Here is a 14,182-nt window from a genome sequence, read left to right as displayed (position 1 = left end):
GCCCAGAGCTCCTCCAGTGTGCTCCAGACCTCTGCCATCTTGGAAACAGAGGTGCTGCTGGCACACTGGACTGCTCTGAGTGGCCAGTGCCAGCAGGTGATGTCAGAGACTCCTTCTGATAGGCTCTTACCTATGTTGCTAGCCTATCCTCCTTCCTAGGTAGCCAAACCTCCTTTTCTGGCTATTTAGGGTCTCTGCTTTGGGGAATTCTTTAGATAACGAATGCAAGAGCTCATCAGAGTTCCTCTGCATCTCTCTCTTCACCTTCTGCCAAGGAATCGACCGCTGACTGCTCAGGACGCCTGTAAAACCGCAACAAAGTAGCAAAGACGACTACTGCAACCTTGTATCGCTGATCCTGCGGCCTTCTCGACTGTTTTCCTGGTGGTGCATGCTGTGGGGGTAGTCTGCCTCCTCTCTGCACTAGAATCTCCGAAGAAATCTCCCGTGGGTCGACGGAATCTTCCCCCTGCAACCGCAGGCAACAAAAGACTGCATCACCGGTCCCCTGTGTCCCCTCTCAGCACGACGAGCGTGGTCCCTGGAACTCAGCAACTCTGTCCAAGTGACTCCCACAGTCCAGTGACTCTTCAGTCCAAGTTTGGTGGAGGTAAGTCCTTGCCTCCCTACGCTAGACTGCATTGCTGGGTACCGCGTGATTTGCAGCTGCTCGGGCTCCTGTGCACTCTTCCAGGATTTCCTTTGTGCACAGTCAAGCCTGGGTCCCCGACACTCTAACCTGCAGTGCACAACCTCCTGAGTTGTCCTCCAGCGTTGTGGGATCTTCTTTTGTGACTTCGGGTTAGCTCCGGTTCACTCCTCTTCGTAGTGCCTGTTCTGGCACCTCTGTGGGTGCTGCCTGCTTCTGTGAGGGCTCCCTGTCTTGCTGGGCACCCGCTCTGTCTCCTCACGCAATTGGCGACATCCTGGTCCCTCCTGGGCTACAGCAGCATCCAAAAATCCTAACCGCGACCCTTGCAGCTAGCAAGGCTTGTTTGTGGTCTTTCTGCGTGGGAATACCTCTGCAAGCTTCTTCACGACGTGGGACATCCATCCTCCAAAGATGAAGTTTCTAGCCCTCTTCGTTCTTGCAGAATCCACAGCTTCTACCATCCGGTGGCAGCTTCTTTGCACCCTCAGCTGGCATTTCCTGGGCATCTGCCCAATCTCGACTTTGTCGCGACTCTTGGACTTGGTCCCCTTGTTCCGCAGGTACTCTCGTCCGGAAATCCACTTTGGTTGCATTGCTGGTGTTGTTCTTTCTTGCAGAATTCCCCTATCACGACTTCTGTGCTCTCTGGGGAACATAGCTGCACTTTACACCTACTTTTCAGGGTCTTGGGGTGGGCTATTTTTCTAACCCTCACTGTTTTCTTACAGTCCCAGCGACCCTCTACAAGCTCACATAGGTTTGGGGTCCATACGTTATTCGCATTCCACTTTTGGAGTATATAGTTTGTGTTGCCCCCATACCTATGTGTTCCTATTGCAATCTATTGTAACTATACATTGCTTGCATTACTTCCTTTTGCTATTACTGCATATTTTTGGTATTGTGTACATATATCTAGTGTATATTTGGCATCCTCATACTGAGGGTACTCACTGAGATACTTTTGGCATATTGTCATAAAAATAAAGTACCTTTATTTTTAGTATATCTGTGTATTGTGTTTTCTTATGATATTGTGCATATGACACCAGTGGTATAGTAGGAGCTTTGCATGTCTCCTAGTTCAGCCTAAGCTGCTCTGCTATAGCTAACTTCTACCAGCCTAAGCTGCTAGAAACACCTCTTCTACACTAATAAGAGATAACTGGACCTGGTACAGAGTGTAAGTACCCCTTGGTACCCACTACAAACCAGGCCAGCCTCCTACAGATGTATACTGTGATCAATAACCAGCGATGAACGTTCATAAAGCGCTATATATTTACAAGTCTTCTAAACCCCTAGGCACTCTCCGCTATTATGAAGACCAGGTCATTTATTCCATGTAAAGACGCTCCAAATATGACCAAGCTAAATATATATTCCTTACAGTTCCACTTAATAATTCGATGACTAGAATGGCAGAATATAAGACTCAGATGACAATTGAATGGGCAGATGCAACAAGACCTTTGTATTGTAGGCCAATTCAACTATATCTGAAGCTGTAAGAAAAGATAAATCTCCCTACCCCCTTTTTGTAGCATGATGGCCATACTTAATGGTACTAGAGACAATCAAGTGCCTCTTTCTGCTGATGCCCTCATGGTTGTCTAGTTCGCTGTGCCTCAGGGCCAGAGCAGAACTCCTGTATATGCTGTATATGTAGTCTGTTAACCATAGATGTGCGTGAAATCTTTTGTCCTCGGAAATAGGTAATATAGGCAAAAGTCACGGCTTGTGGGTGTTACAGAGGCAGGGTGGCACTTGGGGGGGAGCAGGGGAGAGTGGTGGTGGGGGGAATTATTAATAAAAAAATGTAAATGCTGGGAGCCTGTGCCTGCTCTCTCCAGCCCGGCAACACAGTGCCTACTGCGCATGTATGTTTGGCTGGCCCGAGACAGCCGGCCAAAATACATGTGCACTGAGGGGAGTGCACAGTGCACTCCCCTCATCCCTGTCATCCCCAATGCCTCGCCCGTTTAACAATGAAAGGATAATAAACTAAGGCCCATATTTATACTTTTTTAGCGCTGCATTTGCGCCACTTTTTGACACAAAAACGGCGCAAACTTACAAAATACAATTGTATTTTGTAAGTTTGCGCCGCTTTTGCGTCGAAAAATTACGCAAATGCAGCGCTAAAAAAGTATAAGTATGGGCCTAAGTTTATTATCCTTTCATTGTTAGAGGATTTGCAGCAGTTGCAGCTGGCGGGGGGGCGACACTCTTCCACCATAGCGGAGGAGCCCCCACTGATAGGCAACATTAGCTCCGGATTCCACAGCTTGCTAAATTTCCGAACTTTTCTTTCTGGAGGAGATTTCTGCCAAAAGAAATTATTCTATAGAGACATTTCAGGCAAATTATTTTCGGCAGTGAAATTTGCCAGTGCAATGTGGAATTAATGACAGGGGTAAACATGAATACTTTTGTTTCATCCCATATTCTGAGGTCATCAGCTCGCTATCTGTTGCGAAACTTGCAGCCACTAATCACTGCATTACATGCAAACATTAATTTGTGCACAATTTTCACCCGCATTCGCACCGTAGGCCCTTGTTGTTAGAAAATACATGAACATGAACCTTTGATTGAGAAACCACATATTAACAAGGACATTTAATTCTTATCTACAATAGTATGGCGACAGCTTAATCAGGAGTAACGCACCCTCTAGGTCTAAAAGCAGCCATACCAACCACGTCAACATATTAGGCTACACCAAAGGGAAATCCCATGCAGCCACCCTTTTCCACCTCTTTCCCACTTGATCACCCATGGGCATATTATGGTGCTTTGGCAGAGAACCCTCCACAGTAGCCAGATTGCCACCACTCACAATCTTGGAAGTTGAGTAGTCAGTCAACTAATATTCCCAGTGCCCAAATCCGATCAACCCTTTGTCAAAAGAAGTCAGAACCAAATAAATTACTGCTGAGCCACCCCTCCTAGTGAAGTAGTTTGATTCAAGTGACTAATGAGGTAAGGGAACATATGCTGTCAGTAAAAGACCGAATGATAGCCACAGGATGTGAAATATATGTACGGTCCCACCTCTTGGCATTTCTTCTCTGGTGCTGTACCCCCTCCGCCTATATATTCAAAAGCACCGCCAGTGGTCACATACACCAACATGAAATCTCTGGTCAGCATGGGCAATGAAACGGGTACCTCCCCTGTCCCACAGCCGTAAAATACCTAGCAGTTTGGCCATAAAAAAGCTCTTATTAGCACATAAGGCACACAGAGGACAAATGAACATTCTCCTATCCTCCTTCCGAGATATAAGGTAGGCGTCCAAGCAGAAGCACTAAACCTGCAGGACAGCACCGGATCACGCAAGCCACGGTCCATGAGGAGAAACAAATACTAGTTTTATAGAAGTATCAGATCCGAACAGCTTGTTGCACACGAACATCTGATGAGGCTTGCAGGTCACAAGATTGAATTCAGACAGGACCAACTTATTCTTTTACCTTTCCAAGGCTGGTACATGGAGTTGTAATCGAAGGTTAACAGTAGCATAATTTATTTGGAAAAGTGTTTAGCTGCAGCTAAAGACTCAAATGTAGCATTAGGCATTAGATATAAAACAGGACATTTTTAAAGCATTACTGGGATAGGATGGTTGGATGCTCCTCTCTTTCAGCCATGACCAGTCCATGCCTCACCCATGCCTCTTTCTTCTACTTCTGATGATTTCAGGATAAAAGAAGGCTGCATGTGAAGAGCATGTGATCTCTCCCTCTGATCCCTGGGGTGGGTCCAACATGAAGGAAGGGACAGACAGCACAAATAGCATACACTTGTGCCTCCCTTTGTTCTTCTAAAGCATAAATAACCCCCTTCCTTGAACAATTTGGATACTACACATGAAGAATAGGATGCTAGGGCTCAGTAAACAATACATATTTGCTTTTCGGACGCATAAGCTTGAAGCCCTGAGGCTCTTATCCGGACTGACCGAACAACGGCTGCTGATGGTCATTTTCTCTAGTCAGGGCATAAGCTTTGGCTTCTGGCTTTGCTGCAGGCACAAGAGAGCATACTTTGCTCACCCTGACGATTAGCACTGTATGAACTCACTGTACAATGTAAACACCGCTAAATATAAACCCAGACACAAATGTAGACGGTTTATAAGGACTTTGCTGTAAATGAGTGATGTGTAATTTGGCACAAAGAATGATGGTTATAAATTCATGTTGTCAACAGTTTACTATTAGTTATACATATATAAACTGTAAGAAAGGCTGTTTGAATGATGTATACAAGCACATCTAAACCTAACATAACAAACGGTGTTATTTAAAACACATGCTGATGATGAGCTAGAGTAGAAATATGCACTAACCATTTTTTCAGGCAATTTTAATATTTTCTCCTCAACATGTATCTGCACACTTTTTTTGGAGTGGGCAGCTCTTCTCACTGATTGAGTGTTTTACATGAAAGAGGTAAGAACCCAACCCTCATGCGGATTGAAACAATGGTGGGAGGCGGGCGGACTACAGGCTCACACAAAGTGTCAGGGGTACAGTGAGCATCGCTCATAGGGTGTATGCGTTGAGCAATGGATCCTACAACCAACCTTGTTCTCTTAGCACAAGAATCAGCTTTTTGGTATCTTGAATAGCACCATGCATTCACAATACCTATCCTGTGAGTCTATCAAGGTTTCCATTCCTTGATCCTTAATACATTACTCAAATAAAGCATAATTGACAAGTCACTCATATTCCGCAGTTTGCTGCATCATAAGAGGCACTGATTGTCTTCAAGATCTACAAGTGACTATTGAGATTTACAATTGGAATATCAAGTTTGTCGCATCGAACTACGAAACTATCAACTCCTGAATATCAAATACCACTATAGTGTCAAGACAATTATGTGAAAGGAGGTATAGATTCACTAGGCTAAACTCCACACCTATGTATAGAAGATATTTTGTAAGTCAACATTTTTTAATTTGATAATCTGACACGCAATCCGATGAATGGCTACTAGCCGTTCATGAACTCACCGCGCAGTGAGCAAGCAAGGCGTATCCTCTGATCAAAATACCACGGTTCGGTTTTGAAAGACTTAACTTTTTTACAAAAGTACCTGGTGGACAGTTTTATCAGATAACTGCAAGTCACAGAAGCAGTGTGTGTCTAGTTTTGGGCTTTTTATCACAATGCTTTGCAAACAAGAACTTTGGCCCTCATTATGAACATGGCGGTCTGGGCCGCCATGCCAGCGGTAGCGGTAATTACCACCACCAGCAAGGCGGTCCAGACCGCCATATAATATACCTGGCAGAACTGCCAGTTTTGTAACTCCGCCACCGCCAGACTTCCGCTACTAGGCAGCCTGGCGGATGGCAGAGTTACATATCTGACAGGGCAGCGCTGCAAGCAGCACTGCCCGCCGGATAATATGTCAGGTTCCACCAGCCTTTCAATGGCGGTTCACCCCGCCAGGGAAAGGCTGGCGGAATGGGTGTCTTGGGGCCCCCCTTGGGGCCCCTGCACTACCCATGCACTTGACATGAGCAGTGCAGGGGCCGCCATGCACAGCCCCAACGCACATTTCACTTCCCGATTTACGGGCAGTGAAATGCGCGACGGGTGCTGCTGCACCCTCCGCACTGCTACATTGCCACCGGCTCCATTTGGAGCCGTCGTCAATGTTCAGGCCCTGCATTCAGCTGAATGCCCAGCTGAATGTTCTTTATGTGGCTGGCGGGGGTTCTGCGTGCTGGCGGTCTTTTGTTGATTGCCAGAGCCGAACTCAGTGGGTTTTCCCGCCGAGTTCATAATGAGGGCCTTTATTCCAATTGGTCAAAGTCAGCCAGTAAGGAGGTTGGGCAGCTGCCTAGTGCACTACCTACAGAGGATACCCAATAACTCATAAAAGCAACAAAAATGCCACAGTTCACAGGTGAACGCATTGTGGGTGGGGTGCAAGCAAAGGGCAATTGTGGCTAGGCCTGATCGACATGAGCTGTACAACAACACTAGGAAGACATTAGGTAGTTATGGAAACAGTGGCGTCCCTGGTGACATGGAGTCATGTACTAATCCAATTCGTAGGTAAAATAGTTTACCTGGTGCATTTGGTGGTTTGCAAAAAGAATAAACACTCCAAGACTACTCTCAGGTGTACATCAGTATAGACCATGAGCTTTATCTCCTCCCCAGTACTGCCCAAGACATGGGATAAACTAAGCCCCTCATTTCTAATTCACAGCCTGCTCATCATAGTGCTTGGAAGTGGTGCTACATTGCATGAAACGGCCCAGTCATGGGCACAGTGAGCCAATAATGTGAATATGAAAGGCAGTAGCTAATGCTGGTGATTACCAGGGTAGGCACACCTTTAAAACTCAACCCCTACAGATATTTGAGGCCCAATCACAGAACATTTTTGATTGGTGAGGTTACATGTCTTATGTGGTAAGAAAGGCAGTGGTTTCTGTAAGCATGTTTTACCTCTGTAGCAGATTTCTAGCAGTATTAGAGGGTGGTTGTGTTTCTTTTAGTTGCAGTGGTAAGGTGCTAAGTAGTTTGCGGTGATGTGGGTATGCCCTGCATTATTGCATTGCGTTGTAGTTGTTTTGCACTGTGGTTGTTTTGTTGTGTTATGTTTAAACTATTTGTTGTGCTGTGCCCTTTAAATTTTAGTGGTGTTGTTGTGTTACTTTGTGTTCCGTTATTGTGCTGTGTTCTATTGTTTGCTTCAGATGTGTCAGCAAATACTGCTACATTTCCCGCCAAAAGCGACACATTCCTTTAAAGTTTCATTGGCAATTGTTACCACTGTAAAATACCACTTCTCCACCCCCATAGCTATTTAGGACATAAGCCATCCCAAGTCTGTCCTAAACTGGAATTTAAACTAGCCCAGTGAGTCCAAAGCGCTGTGCCTTTTTTTTGCCTTTTTCACTTATTGGTGGGTCGGGAGGGTGACCTAGAAAGTGCAGTTAGTGTGATATTTTTAAGCCAAAATATCTGCAATTTCTGAATGTATTCGAAACAATATTCACCATATTTATTCACTTTGTTATTGATATATTTGCTTGTTTATATATTAACTTGTTTTAAATATTTTGTCAAGCATGGATGAAATCCTCTTTGGGGGCGGAGCTCTGTACGGCTATATACAAGGTTTGATAAAGGCAGTGTTTTTGCAGCGAGCACTTAAGAATGCATGTTAGCCTAAATGAACAATAACGGTACCGATTATCATTAATAAAAAAAAACTGCTGCATCACCTGGCTTCCATCATTTGCTTTGGCTTTGTTTCTTGTACTTCAGAAGCACTGGATATTCACTGAAACCCTGCACTTGTAATAAAGTAAGGAGAGCCTTTGTAAAAACATCTAGGAGTAGGCACTGTACTGTTGCACAGAATATACCCTACTAAGATTAGCCACCGTACTATCATTAATTACATGTACCTCTCCGAGTAACCCCTGGATGGTCAACAGCCACTGAGGGTACTCACTGTGCTATTATATATGCACGCATAAGGAGTAAAAGCCATGGGGGCATATTTACAAGAAAGTGGCGCATTAGCCCCGATGCACCACTTTAATTGCGTCGCCCCTGTCCCACCTAACGACACCATGGCTGCACCATATTTGCAACACAGCGCACCATGGGGGTGGTTAGGAAAATAGCTGCAACATTTTCAACGCTACTGTGGTGCTTTGCTGCACTAGCTTCAACATTTTTGTCACTAGTGCAGTAAAGTGCCACTATAGCGTTAAAGCACAGGGAGGCCAATTGATTAAAATGGTTGAGTCATTTTAACACCTACCCTGCGCCGGCATTGAAAATGACGGAAAAAATGGCACAATGAAATGTTGTACATTTCACTGCACCATTTTTTTGGATTTCCCTGTGTCAGAACGCCCCCCTTCCATACAATATGCCTGGCGCAGGCATATTGTGGTGCAAGGATTTACAAACTGGCGAAATGCAGGCATTGTCCCACTTTGTAAATATTGCGTGGGAAAAAGGCCTCCTTTATGCCGCCTTAGCATACAAAAAATGACACTACGGCAGCACAAAGTGGTGCTAGGGGTTTGTAAATATGCCCGATAGTATCACAGAGGACAGAAACTACTAGGAGCAGTAACAATACTGTCATTGATTACATATAAGACCAGGTGTAACTGCCATACTGTCATAGAGAACAGGAACCAGTAAGAACAGCAACCGCACCGTCATTGTTTATGTAACCCGCTAGGAGTAGTCACCACACTGTAGACCACATAAGTCAGTGTGAGTCTACGTCATATTCCCATAGAGCACATGAACCAATAGAAGTTACCACGATAATATCAACAATACACAAACCGCTAGGGGTATCCGCTATAATGTAACAAAGTATCTTGTGGGGAACCAATGTACCGCCATAGACAACTTAAACCACCAGAGGCAGCCGCTGCGCTGTACTTCTTACATATGACCACTGGACCGTAACAGTGCGCGGAAACCACCAGGAGCTACCACCGCACTATAACTGACTGTACATAACACTAGTAGTAACTAACAGTCATAGACTACACAAACCACTAAAAGCAGCCATGGCACTGTCACTCTATATACATCACGTAGGAGTAACCGATGTAGTGTCATAGAAACTACTAACAGAAGAAACAGTGCTGTCATTGTTTACATATGCTGCTAAGAGCAGTCACTGGACCATCATAGAGTACATAAGCCAGTATGAGGTGACGTCATACTGTCATAGAGTGTGTAAACCAATAGGAGTAGCCGCAGTACTATTGATGACTACATAAACCAGGAGTAGCAATTATTTGATGTAACAAACTACAACAGAAGGAGACTCTGAACTGTCACAAGCTACATAAATCACAAGGAGCAGCCACAGAACTGTACTGATGACAAATAATCAACCTACTGTAACAGAGTGCAAAAGTCAACAGGGTCAACCAGCGTGCTATCATTGCATAAATATAACACCAGGAGTAACCACCCTACTGGCACTGAGTACAGAAACCACCACATGCAGCCACTCAACTGTCATTGCTTACATGTACTGTATAACTAGGCGTAGATGCTGTACTGTCTTAGAGGACACAAACCACTAAGAACAACCACTGTACTGTTATCAATTTCATATAATAATAAAAGTAACCACTGTACTGGCACTGAGTACAGGAACCACTAAAAGCAGCCACTGTAGCGTCATTGTTTACATATAGTACTCGGAGTAACCACTGTAGTGTCATAAAGTGCAGAAACCACAAAGTACAGCCGCTGTGCTGTTATTGTTTACATATAACACTAGGACTTACCATCAAACTGTCCTAAAGTGCATAAACTACTAAGAGCCACCACACTGCTACAACCAAACATATAAAATGCTCGGAGAAGCCACTGTACAGTCAGAGTACAGAACTCACTAAGAGCAGCCACCGTACTGTCACTGAATACATATAACACTAGTAGAAACTGCTCTACTGCCATAGAATGCGGAAACCAGTAATAGCAACCATCCTACTGCCGTCGATTACATATAACACTAGTAGAAACTGCTACAGCAACCATCCTACTGCCGTCGATTGCATATAACATTAGTAGAAACTGCAGCACTGCCATAAACTGCAAAAACGAATAAAAGCAACCACCTTACTACCATTGACCACATATAACACTAGGAGAAACTGTCAAACAACGTAGAGTACAGAAACCACTAAAAGCAGCCACCGTGCTGTCATCGGTTACATATAATCAAGACCATGGGAATTATGCGATTGTGTGGCTGCAGCGATTTTTCCAAAATTATAGGTTTTCCACATTTGTCACACAATCTATCATCTGCCGCATAATCAGCAGATCCTAACCCCAAAAAATCCTTACTAGCTCAAAAGGTTCAAAAGTTACAAAAAATGCAACAGCACATGTTGCTGCACAGTGGAAGGCCCTTTGCTGGATTGGCCACTTATTGGTTGCTTATTGCATTATTCGATAGTTAAACTGGTACTAATGAGGTGCAACCAATGCATGGAGAGTGTTACCGAGTTTAAAAATAATGAAGCCGCATTACAAAATGTGCCGCATTATGCCGCATATTTTGCCTTTTCTTGCTGCATATTTTACTCAACCCTGCTGCTTGATTTGACCCTCTCCTGCCACATAATTCTAGTGGCCCTGTATATAACACTAGGAGTAGCTGCTGCAGTGCTCTAAAGAGCATAAACCACTAGGATCAGCCACAGTTATACCCTTGATTACAGATAATACTAGGAGAAGCCAACCACCGTACTGTCGGAGTACAGACATCAGTAAGCCACCGTACTGGCACTGTTTACATATGCCACTAGGAGTAGCCATTGCACTCTGGTAGGGTACAGAGATCACCAGGGATAGCCGCTGCGCTGGCACTTAGCATATAAAGTGCCAGAGTAGCCACTCGATTGCATAAAACACTAGCGAGAAGCCACCGTACTGAGCACATACGCGTGTGTGGGCCCTTGTGTCCCTTTAACACAAACCATAGGTTATGCCTTGAATGAAATGAGTATAGGCCCCTGCTGATCGATGCCGATTGGTTCCGCAAGCTGCCATGTGGATGAGGTTTGCAAAAGCGCATGTTTTAAGTGTTAGGATTTACAGTGTGGGAACGCAGAAGCCACATACACACCGCTGAACCACCACAGCCACTCCCCGCTTGTAGCTGAAAGGTCAGCATGTTATCAGAGTATTAGGAGGCAGCGCATATCACTTCCCCAGGCCTCGGCTTTGCATCTATTTGCATGGGCTCGTGTGGGAAGCCAGCCAGTCCTTGTATGAAACTGTTTCACCTTGAAATAAAATGTCACCTTTTTTGCATGAGTAAAGCTTGCCAGCCTTTTTCCATTTTTATGGGCCTGTAATTTTAGCAGGTGTGAGAAGTGGGAAACAAGCGTGTAAAGCCCACCAGGTATATTTTCAAGTCAGTCTTGAATTTCCTCCAATGAGCTACAGAAATTACGAGGGTGGAACCGGGTGAAAGCCCCATCCATCCTGCTCCTCTGCCTTGAAACTGACTTCTTGAAGTAACAAACCAGACTGAAACCGCACCTCTTCTACCAGGCACATGGACCTAACACCACCCAAGGCCTTCCCCAATCAGCTGATTGCCTCCTCAGCCTACAGAAAGCACCCAGGGGCTGCAAGAGTCTTTTCAACAAACAATTAACTGATTGAATACATTAAAACTTATACCAGTTCTCACCATCAGCCCCAGTCACAAAGCCCAAACGAAAACAGTGGAAATGTGTTCCGGTAGCCTTGCTACAAACGTCTACCTCTTCTGTGCATTACCCAGGATCCCAGAGCTGTGTGCAGAAGCGTGTTGGGGACACCTGGACCATCTCTGTTTAAACACTGAAGTACTAAAGTTGGATTGTGCAGTGTGCAACTTATTGTTCCTGATGCCCAAGATTAAAAAAACTGCTAATAATAGAACTTATCTAAGTGTTGGTAACAGTGGTGCTGAAACCCTGCCAGGTTCTTTGCATGTCTTAATAAAAAATAGTTTCAAAGTTCCAGAGATCAGTGTCCTAATACAAGTTCATATTTACCGGCTTTACAAAATGATGCACAAATGCAAATTTACCAACTCCCATCTAGAGACCGGCTTACGTACTCTCCGACTCATACAAAAAACACTGCTGAAACACATAGGGGCAGGTTTACAAAGATCTGATGCAACACAATGCAGTAAGACAACCTTGATGTGCTGAGTCAAACAGAGAGGGCAGGCACGTCCCATATCTAGTAAGATATGGCGCCTTCCTGTTCCCCCTCTGCCTAGCGCCATCACCGGCACCCTTGCGCCATGGCGCAAAACACATTAGGCGACTTAAACGTCTAAAATTTATTTCAGTTAAAAATAGCACAAGCAACACATAATAGGGCAATTTCTCATTCCAACCAACCAAAGTTCTAACTCATAAAAGCCGAAATATATGCAATTTATTTTTCAAGGTTCTTCTATGCTTTTCACTCAAAACAATTCAATGGAACATAAACAGGTGACAGAAACTATAAATAAGTATAAGTTGATGTTGAAAATATAAATATAGCACGTTTATCAGTTAATTCTACAAATTGTAACAATCTATTTATAATTTTAAAAAATATGTAACATTATCATAATGTAATGTTATTTTTTAAATTCAAAATAAGCTGTTAAGTATTTTACAATTAAATTACAAATATGTACTATTTTTATATTTTTCAACAATAATTTATATTTTTCACTATTTTAAATAATGTAATTTAATTTAGCATTATTTCCTATAGATTTTTATTTTAAATCCCTAACTCCATTACTTTCTAGGGGAGGGTGTTTTGCAATACCAGTGCATGGCCACGTGTGGTGCTGTACTTTCTACAAAAGTGTAAGTTACTACAAAAGTGTAATTTACTCCAAAAGTGCAGGTTGTGAACACCGAAAAGTAGTAAGCCTACTCAGAAGTGTAAACTTACTCAAAAGTGTAAATTACTTTTGTGAATCAGCCACTAGCTGTGCAAGTGAGCCAACTAAACCTTATTGGATTATTCTTTAAGTGAAAGTTCTTTTGACTAGTCTACAACTTTTTTACTTCACACGTGATCTTAAATACATGTTGTTCTGTGATCTTGTGCACATCTAGACATAGCTGGAACCTGGATACTGCGCATTACAAATGCCTTCTTAATCCTGGGCGGTGTTGTGAGCACGGAGCACGTGGGGAGATGCGTACCTGGATAGGTGTGGCATTAGTGGTCTCCAATGACCTCTTGATCAATTGCATTAAAACTCACTCCACTCTGCCTGGTCCCAAAAGCATGTGCGACTGAGCCTGCATCAGGGAGTAAGCCAGGGTGCCCAGCATAGGAATGAACAGCGCCTGGCCCATCTGCAGGAACTGCGCCACACGTCAGCATAAAAATGGCGGTATTTTAACAACCATAGAGCGCTGTCAGCACCTTTTCTTCTGCCGTATGCTGCTGTATACAGCATTGTTCTCCATTTACCGCTCTGCCCTTGCCTGGCTGCCTGATTTGTCATACAAATGTCAGTTCCTGATAAGAGTTTTCCATATCGAACAGCCATGCACTCGTTTTTTGTTCGTGTCAGGTATAGAAAAAAGTTAGTGTTGTGTTTGTGCAGATCAGTAAAGGGCACCCCCGCGAGAGAATTTGCAAGTGATGTCGGCGCTTCTCGGAGCACTTCATTTCCTTAACACAACAACGTGTAGAAGGCGCTTTGTGTTTTTAACAGGAAGTCTTCTGTCACAATAACCCGTTTTCAACTTCCTAAAAGAATGAGGCGATCTCCAAAGAAGCCTGCACGCTGCAGCATTTGTGCAAGGCTGCTCAATGTATTTATGTATTTATAGTCTTATAAAGCGCTGCTGGTCCCTAGAAAGGTGTCCTGACGCTGATTTCTGAGGAAATAATGCTTGATAGTGGATGTGGCTCTTCAGCACAGATGATTCTTATGCCTAAAATAGAGAAGATCGCGATCCCCCAT

The 14,182-nt window shown here is 44.0% G+C and overlaps 1 protein-coding gene across 1 annotated transcript in view; it reads left to right on the top strand.

Moving 5' to 3' along the window:
* The window catches only part of RUNX1 (RUNX family transcription factor 1), a 484,255-nt gene that overhangs the window by 68,695 nt on the left and 401,378 nt on the right, over positions 1–14,182 (top strand). The window lies entirely within an intron of this gene.

This window comes from Pleurodeles waltl, chromosome 8 (genome assembly GCF_031143425.1).
Source record: "Pleurodeles waltl isolate 20211129_DDA chromosome 8, aPleWal1.hap1.20221129, whole genome shotgun sequence".
NCBI classification, from domain to species: domain Eukaryota; kingdom Metazoa; phylum Chordata; class Amphibia; order Caudata; family Salamandridae; genus Pleurodeles; species Pleurodeles waltl.
The sequence above is the reverse complement of the archived record's forward strand: the minus strand, read 5'-3'. Positions and strand labels throughout refer to the sequence as shown.